At 39.0% G+C, this 9,607-nt stretch overlaps 1 long non-coding RNA gene across 2 annotated transcripts; it reads right to left on the reverse strand.

The window, feature by feature from the left end:
* Window positions 1-1,454: 1,454 nt before the first annotated feature.
* Window positions 1,455-4,069, reverse strand: LOC116223406. 2 transcript variants are annotated; one of them, XR_004165072.2, is made up of 6 exons: window positions 3,547-4,069; window positions 3,174-3,448; window positions 2,208-2,792; window positions 2,066-2,116; window positions 1,803-1,829; window positions 1,455-1,711 (listed from the first exon to the last, which is right to left on the reverse strand). It is a non-coding gene; the product is annotated as an uncharacterized LOC116223406 (long non-coding RNA). The 2 variants fall into 2 exon arrangements; XR_004165071.2 differs by having other exon boundaries at window positions 1,456-1,711; window positions 2,208-2,798; window positions 3,547-4,068.
* Window positions 4,070-9,607: the final 5,538 nt, after the last annotated feature.

A 9,607-nucleotide genomic window follows, 5' to 3' on the forward strand; every position in this document is an offset into this window, starting at 1 on the left:
AAACATCTTAAAAATAGTAATTTTTGCCTGTCAATCTAAAGTCCATGCTAGTCCATATTTGCACCTGCAGGTAAATACATTAGCTTGTAAAAACCGTAACTTCAAAGACAAGTCAAAAGAAACACCCCTCCAAAATAAAGGTAAGAAAGTTCTTCACTCAAGACCAGGGTTGTAAATGTGGTATGTTGCAGACTACTAGTTACCCTGTAAACAATGTACTAAGTAATATAACAATTTTAATTAATTAATTAATTAAATTAATGTAATTTATTACATTTGATAACTTGCAGATGAGAGGTGGTGCAAATTCAAACAGGAGAACCAATAAAAAACAACGCTCAAATTTGAGCACATACTGCCAAATGAATGGAGCCTGTCTAGATAGTGAAAAAGATGCTTTGCATCTGGTTATATTGAATATTATATGTTCTAGAATGAATCTTATAGTCTACATATAGGCTTTAAAACTTTTTACCGAAAGGAATGTGTTTTGATGTGACCCCTTTGTAATCACCAACATCTTGATTAGTAACTGTAATTCAATTACATATTTTTTTCTCTCTATAACTGGAACGCATTATAATTACATTGATTTTGTAATGTCGTTACATGTAACCAACTCCCCAGCTTTGGTTCAAGACACCAAATCAAGATTATTGTCATATCTAGTTTGTAACAGATGCTATTTAATAATCTGACCTATTTGTAAGATTTGCTATTAAGAGCATTCAGAACAATAGCCTGTAGGGGCATTCTTGGTCTTCCTTGGGAAGAAAGTACATTTCATCCTAAAACAGAAAGGCGTTTTATTTAAAGTTTTTTAAATCACACAGACACACTTGTCTCCCAGTGGGAGCTGCTCATATACTCACCATTCCACTGATTTGGTTGATAGGTTTGTCACTGGGCACCTGCTTACTAGATAAGTTTTCCTAATTTTATCATTTATTCTTCAGTTCTGTTGTTTACTCATCTCTCCTCTCGTTTCAGACTCCTCACGCCCTGCCTTGTGTGTGCCCAGCCTTGTGTGTGCCCAGCCTTAAAACACCATAATTTACAGATGAAAAAAAATAACATCTGCAGATATTCATACAGCTTTAATGTGGCATTATGCAGTAATTGTACTTCAGGGTTAGGGTTAGGATAAGCAGTTTTACCTTAAAATAACAGCTTAAAAAAATTGGGGCGCTACAATGACTTTTAGTATGGAGAATCGCTTCCGTGCCGTTGCCATACCAGGGTCCTTAGGCATATTACTGGGTTATGTGGCTGAAGCCGCCCGGTTTCTACTGTCTGCCGAACTAAGTAGCTTATTTGCCGTCTTGCTTTGTCTTGTGTTGCACTTGCTTCATGTTTGACTGTGTTAGGACAGTTGTTGACTAACCAGTTTGTCATAGTGTCAAAGTAAGCACATTTCAAGAGGTTTCGCTAGTTTTAGGCGCTAGCATCTCGTTAGCGATTAGCAATTGTTCCGTTATGCTGCTTTAATCCTCTTCAAACCAATAGTTGGACAGCGTGCTATTATTGTCCAGTTTCCTTACAAAAGGAAAGAAGAGTCTAATAACCACTAATGGATGTATTACGACAAATTATGATGTAGGACTATACTTCTCCTTCTGGCTCACGTTTTAGATTTGTGTACATAACACTCAATACATACCAAAATGTAGGGGATTCTTCCCTATGGAACGGCTGCCTTCTTCACTACATCCTTTAAAACAACAGGTGTAAGATGGCAACTGGTAAATGGTAAAGTTATAGAAGTGCTTTAGGATTACTATATTACCAAAAAGTCATATTACCAGAGTCAGAATCTGTACCTTCCTTATCTGCAAAAGTAAAGAGAGAAATGAGTGAGAAAACACAACAGAGTAAAATAGTAATTAGTGATATTCTATAAGTAATATTACCAGAGTTAACATTACTGTCCAGTTTCCTTACAAAAGGAAAGAAGAGTCTAATAACCATTCCACTAATGGATGTATTACGCCAAATTATGATGTAGTACTTTACTTCTCCTATCGGCTTACGTTTTAGATTTGTGTACATAACACTCAATACATACCAAAATCTAGGCTATTCCGATCCATGGAATGGCTGCTTTTTTCACGAAATCCTTTAAAACAACAGGAGTAAGATGGCAACTGGTAAATGGTAAAGTTCTAGAACTGCTTCAGGATTACTATAATACCAAAAAGTCATATTACCAGAGTCAGAATCTGTATCTTCCTTCTCTGCAAAAGGAAAGAGATAAATGAGTGAGAAAACACAACATTCAGGAGAGGCTTGTTTTCCACTGCAGTGTCTGTTGATACTGGCATTGATGAGCCACATTCATTTGCGGAGATTGCGTTACAATTTTTAATCTTGTTGATGTCTAGCCAGAAAGTGTCAATGTGTTTGAAATTGTGAATTCTCACGTTTTAGATTTGTGTTCATAACACTCAATACATGCCGAAACCTGGGTAAGTGAATTTGAGAATCACACACCAAACCAAATATAAATTGATATGGTCATGAAGATCACAAGCAAAGGATTTAATCAGTTAACTGTTTAAATACAAATCAAACTATGCAGTAAGAATTTATATTAGATTCGAATTTAAATTTATTTTAAACTTACCAGTAATCTTTTCACACAAAATGTATCACACAAATGTATCCCAAGAGCACCACGAGCCCCAGCACCAGGCCCAGCGCCAGCAGCACACATGCAAACCACTTTCCAATCGAGGGGGGATATCCATCAGACTTTTGAGAATCTCCAAATTCTTGTATTGTCTTGTCCAGATCTAATTCTAATCAAAAATAGATCAGTACTGTTGCTCAGCCATATTTGAAGATTAATTAAATTAATCTCATTCTGGAATTATTGGAAGATTACCAGAATCAATTAAAATGGTTATATTTTCAGAACAGCACCAATATTATTATTATTATTATTATTATTATTATTATCATTATACAAGTTACATGGTCGTGCAACTTAGAAGGCTGTCGGAGCCATGAGATTATTCGTTTTTCGTTTCATGAAATAAAGTACTGGAATAACTTAATGACAGAGGGATACAGTTAAAATGCAATTCCTCTGTTTTCTTTGTGGTACAAATACACTCTGATCTGTACATTTCCAGTTGTTAATTAAAAGGTATAACTAAGCAGTGTAATTTCACCTTTAGGCCATTCGACTACAAGTGTGTATTTCTGGTCCCCGTGATTCACCTCACATCGATAATCATTTATCTTTGATTTGTGTGCGTACGCACTCAGTTTGATCCCGTAGGTTCCATCATGATTGGGCAATCTTTCATGACCTTTCCCTACAGGCCAGTCCTTCCACAGGATTCTGATCTTAGTGTTTTTTGAGTAGAGGCCTGTGACCATACAGGTCAAATTGAATGTATCTGAAGATTTGGCATCTTTAGAAAAAAAATCATCATTGGTGGATCTGATGAACCAAAAAGAGAGAAATTAATAAATATTGAATTGCTGCTAACTGTATTTAACAAAAGTGATTGATCTGGCGCTAGTGTAAATACACACAACCTGTCCGCTGTTCCTGCAGGGAATGCCAGTCTTGCAAACTTTCAACTTACAAATCTGCAGTGAGGAAAAAAGTTTATACCGGTAAGTAATGAAAAGCAGCATACAGCAGCGAAGCGTGACAAATTTAATATAGGAGGCCCAACACATAATTTTCTTCTTCAGGTGCAAGTATCATAATGAGGTGCTTAAGTTATACTACGGTGATACATTTCACAGTAACGGTGTGTCTTATCACTTCGCACCATGATAAGCAGGTGTTTAATATAGTATTGTCAGTTTCATTGTCCAAATTAAGTCATCACTTACTATAAAACTAAGAAAATCTGTTTCAAAGATCAAACTAAGAACACTATAATCCAGGTAACAAATGTCTTGCAATGCATGCTGTATAGGATTGAGGATATCAAAATGATAAATGATTGGACAAATGGGCTGCCATCAGACACTGTAAGTAGGCCTATGTACAACACAGACTGAACATCCGGAACTAGGCTAGGAAATCTCCTCATAGTCCAACATCTTTCAATGAGGCGTTTACAAGCTCAATGAACTAAGGGCAGATTCATCATGCCCACAAAATGTCACCACACTGATTAGCCTCTTCATTATCTCACGGTTTTTAATTACCTGGCTATTGTGCTTTTGGACGTTTATGGCAACTGCTTGATCAGTCAATCCTTACTTTATAGCTTTAATTTAAGACTAGATGTAATGTGGGACTTTGATTCCTCATGTCAATTGCTCTAACCAAATTAGATAAATCTGCAAACCCTGTGGTAACCCAGAGATTACTAGTAGGAGTTAACCATGCAGTCTTAGCATAGTGTTGGGTAGAACAGGTTCTTCATTTTTTTTTTTTTTTTTTTGCACTAAAGCAATATCTGACGCCGGCCTCCCTTTCTCTTTAATAATTAGCTGTTGCTGAAATGTTAACATCTATTGCTTACTACGATCTCTGACCAGCTACTCACTCTCTTTTGAAATTCAGTTTGTTACTTGCTCATGTTAGACAGCCACTATCTTTGATTCTGATTGGTGAGAAGACAGCGGCAGGTTGAAGTCCCTTCCCTGCCCACTGACAGTTTACTGTATGTTTTCATAGACGCCAAACAATCCCGGGCCTCCTCTAACACACCCAATGGGCATTTTCTTCTCATTCACAGTCCAGTCAGCGCAGTATAACCAAACTTTATGACCAAGTGAGCAACTTCTCCCAACCATCCAGGAACAGTTTGGTGTTGAACAATGCCTTTTCCAGCATGATGGGGCACCTTGCCACTAGGCAAAAGTGATAACTAAGTGGCTCGGGGAACAAAACATCGATATTTTGGGTCCATGGCCAGGAAACTCCCCAGACCTTAATCCCATTGAGAATTTGTGGTGGGTGGACAAACAAAACCCACAAACTCTGACAAACTCCAAGCATTGATTATGCAAGAATGGGCTGCCATCAGTCAGGATGTGACCCAGAAATTAATTGACAGCATGCCAGGGCGGATTGCAGAGGTCTTGAAAAAGAAAGGTCAACACTGCAAATATTGACTCTTTGCATCCACTTCATGTAATTGTCAATAAAAGCCTTTGACACTTATTAAATACTTGTAAGTATACTTCAGTCTTTCACAGTAACATCTGACAAAAATATATAAAGACACTGAAGCAGCAAACTTTGTGAAAATGTATATTTGTGTCATTTTCAAAACTTTTGGCCACGACTGTATATGTGTCTATGGGAACGGTCGGACAATGGCAAATGCAGGCGAAAGGTTGATATTAGCTGTATTCAATTACGATGACTATATAATATCATTTTTTGCCAGCGTCGCGATTTGATTTGGTTGCGCACGCAGCCCCGCTTCACAGGCGCACCAGGCTGTTTTGCCCGGCGCGCTTTACCAAGGTGTTTCTGAAGCATCTGTGCCTGTAGCAACGCGTCTTGGTGTGATCGCGCCCTACGACTGCTTTTTTGCTTTCTTAAAACCTGTTCTTTGCTAAGAACGGCCGCAGCCCTGGACACATTTCAAGAGGTAGTCTAATTTAAAAAAAAATTATGTCACAACAACTCCTTTGACCAAACTTTAGCACATTCCTCTGACCAAAAGCTACCTTTTCAGTTTATTTTATTTACAGTAGCCTTATGAATGCATAATGTCTAATGCTAAATTTATAGTCGTCCGTTTGGACGGAGACGGACACATAGCCACGCCTTGGCAACACCTTCCCCGAGGTGGAACGACCATTTACATACGTTTTTTTATGAATAGCCTGCCTTTATTAAACTCCAGCATCAAGATACATGCACTTGCTCACACAAACAAGCCCCGTTAATGCACAAGCGCGCACAAGAGGGAGATAAGCATATTGAAATTAAATTATTCACATTGCAAGAACGGAATGAAATAAAACTATCTACATAGTCCAACCATCCAGGTTTAATCGATGTTGTTGTTGAGAAAGGGATGGCATCAATCATATTTCATTAAAACTTCACACATATCCAACAGCCTCATTAGAATCCGCATCGACTATGATGCCATCCGACAGAAATATCTCCATACAGTTAATTTCCCGTCGTTAAGTATCGTTTTAAACTCTCCAGATGACAGTCTTTTAAACTTGCTTTATGATGCATTTGTCGCCTGTAATCCCGTTGTCACAGCTAGGACACCACAACAGGAAGAAGGCTGTTATCCTAAATGTGAAGTTATTTTATTCTCAAAAACAAACTTTTGCTTTATGTGAAGCAGACACTTTCCAGTGTTGGGAAAGTTCACTTTCTACATGAACTAGTTCAGTTAATAGTTCACAATTTTTAAAATGAACTATTTCAGTTCATAGTTTATCATTCAAAATTTTGAACTAAGTTCACAGCTCCAAAAAATGAAATAGTTCAGTTATTTTTTTCAATATGTTGCAAACTATAATTTGTCTGCAATACCGCTCTCGGCCTCTACGCAATTCGGCGCAATCAAATATGATTAAACGACATATGGTAGGCTATTGCACCTGTGAGGCAAGCATGAGTAGAGTTTTGTTCAGTTAACATTAACGTGAAGTGGAGTTAACTTGCAGCCAACACCTAACTTGTATTACAAACACTGACAACACACACACATAATGAGAAAGTACACTTGGCAATTATCTCGCCTTTTATCTTCCACCTTTGAATAATGTAACTTATAAACACCTAGTTTCAAAGCGCTGTGGTCGTCCTTAAAAGATTTGTCAATAAACGAACTTCTGCTTCATGTGAAGCAGACACGTTGACTTTACTACTTATTAAGATATTTTAAATATGGAATGTTCAATGCCTTATCGCCCTGATGTGTCCCAGCCCCACCCCAGCGAGTATAATGTATAAATGTTTGGCCGGACCCGACACGCAGGCAATGATGAACTAAATGACTAGGCAAAATGCTGTCTGGGTTAGGGTTAGATGACTTTCAGATGTTAAGCCTAAATTATCTATATCAGTCGTTCTCAAAGTGTGGTCCGTCCCGCCAGTGCCCCGTATTGGTCCGCAATGGCCAAAAGTAGGAATTATTGCGACATTTCTAACATACAACTCAGAACGAAGAGAACACAGTCAGTAGTAGCCTAATCTATTAAAGAGTTGCCTAATCTATTAACAAGGTCATGGATTGATGGTTTAAGACAGGGACAATGAAAAGAAAATGAAATGAGAAAGCCTCTGACACAGACAAGGAGAAGGAGCAACAGCGAGATGGTTCAGCCGCATTGGGCATCATCCCACTGCAGAGCTGCATTCAAACAGCGTTTTTTTCCTCCCGCTGCAGAGACAGCAAGATGATAACTATATTCTGTGTTGTGTGACGTTGGATAATGACAACTCTTAATTATGAAAAGTTGACTACTAGGATGGCTATATTAATGCCAGTCGGCTAGCCTATACTGTTGGTAGGCTAGTGAATTAAGTAGCCTACTGCGGTCGTGTGGTCGGTATGCTCATCCTTATGTTTATTGGTTGTGTTGTGTTGCAAAATAAGATAGTAGCCTATTCATTTCATTGAATCGTTTTTTAATAGTTTCTGTAGTGTATGTAAGATACGAATATAATTTTGTTATAGATTGCTACTATTTTTCCCAAAAATAATACCCACCATGATGGAGATAAGTTTGCCTTTTCAAGTGAATATATAGCGTTAGACACACTCTCCAATTTAATGCAGTGTGTCTCCAAGACCCATGTGTCTGCACCTGTTGCACTTGCTCTAAATCAGTGTCTTGCTAGTGACAGCTGGGAGGTGGGCGATAATCAATCAACGACTTCCATTACATATCACAGAGCAGCTCGTCTGCAACAAAAAAACGTTGCTCCACCTACTGTTCTGGCGGTGAATTGTTTTCAACACCCACAGCCATCGGAGAAGTATAAATCAAAAACAGTACGTCCGAATCCGTTTACCCACCCATCCGTAAAGAGGACGGACACCGACGCAGAAGTATAATTCGACCTTAAGAATGTCTACGTTTGTTGTTACGTTTTACCTTCACTTTGCAAGGTTGGCCTAACAATTGTTTTCAAAAGTTGTCTTACCCCAACACATCGACAGAATAACACAGATTTTCAGTGATGTCGTGTAACCCATCGTGTTAGAGCCAAATCTGAATAGTTTACTTCACTTAATGGATCGAAAATAAGCCCTTTCGATCATAGACATGCTTTCGACGTCCTGCCTACTTCTTCGGCACCAGTTTAATACAGCAAAACATAGGTAGGAGCAGCATAGGTGTCGCCGGAACAACCCATGTCACACCCCTGTCTGGGAATTCAGTGAAACACATCCAACTCCGTTACATTCACCCTTCGCCATACGTAATCACGCTGTTGCGGAAATTACATCAGTTTGCATATATATACCAATATAGTATAATATTTTAATATCGATCATTGAAATCATTTTCCGGGATATTCACGTATTCTCGTTGTACGGTCAAAAATCAATATCAGTTCGAGCACTAACCGAGAAGTGTGCACTCAGGTGTTGACGTATTGGTCAGGAAAAAGAACATTTTGGTAAATCTAAACCGTCTTCTTCATATAAAACTTAAAAAGGCAATGTCTTACATCGTAAGCATGTAGCTTGCATGGACCCTTCAAGTTTAGTGGCGGTGCGTCAATACAGGGCGCAAGGGCGCCGCCCCTCCTAAAATTTTGAGATGGAAAAAAAAAAAAAAAAACATTATATACCAAACAATTAAAATAAGAAATGTACTGTGTTAACGCGTTAAATGTGTGTGGGAGACCGTAAGCCCCTGTCAACAACCACTTAAATGTGACCAAATATAATATATTGCCATTCGTTATCACTGAGATAAGCCACTCCTCCCTGGAGGGGCGCCGGCCAAATGGAAGTCAATGGGCGCTCTCATACTTTTCTGAAACATTTGAGCAAGGACAGCTTCTCATTGGCGGATGAAAGTTCGATCCTGGGGCGCAAAATTTTGCGCCCTAACCAATGACATCGTTTCTTATTTCAACGCGACTGGACCATTCGTCGAATCAGAGACCTTTATCATTCCCTCACATCCCATATACATCTCACGTATCTACGTGAGCAACATAGCTAGCAGAGACTTTGATTCTGTGAGTATGGCGACTGAAAACTCTGTGGAATCTCTTCGTGAAACACCGATCAGATGTCGATAAGAAGAGACTGAAAGACATGGGACCCGAACGTCCGGATTTAAAAATGCAGCAGCAGAGCATCGACCGCGGGAGGACGTACACCCGTAGCTTCTCCTCAAGCCTGTATACTAACCGGAGCTGGTTAGCTGGTTGTTCAGTGAGTGATGCGTTTTTTTTGTTTCCCCTGCCTGTTGTTCTAAAGTCCTGGGACTGAAACAATCTGGACTGCAACGGGGATGAGGGATCTAAAGCATTTCAACGATAAATGTAAGAAGCACGAATCTTGCCGCAGCCATCTAACTAACAGCCTGAAGCTAAGCCTCTTTGGAAGACTGAGTATAGCAGAGCAGCTCGACTAAGGGTACCGAATTGGCATTCGAAAACACAATGAAGAAGTAAGGAAAAACAGAC

Source organism: Clupea harengus, chromosome 14 (genome assembly GCF_900700415.2).
Source record: "Clupea harengus chromosome 14, Ch_v2.0.2, whole genome shotgun sequence".
Lineage (NCBI taxonomy): Eukaryota > Metazoa > Chordata > Actinopteri > Clupeiformes > Clupeidae > Clupea > Clupea harengus.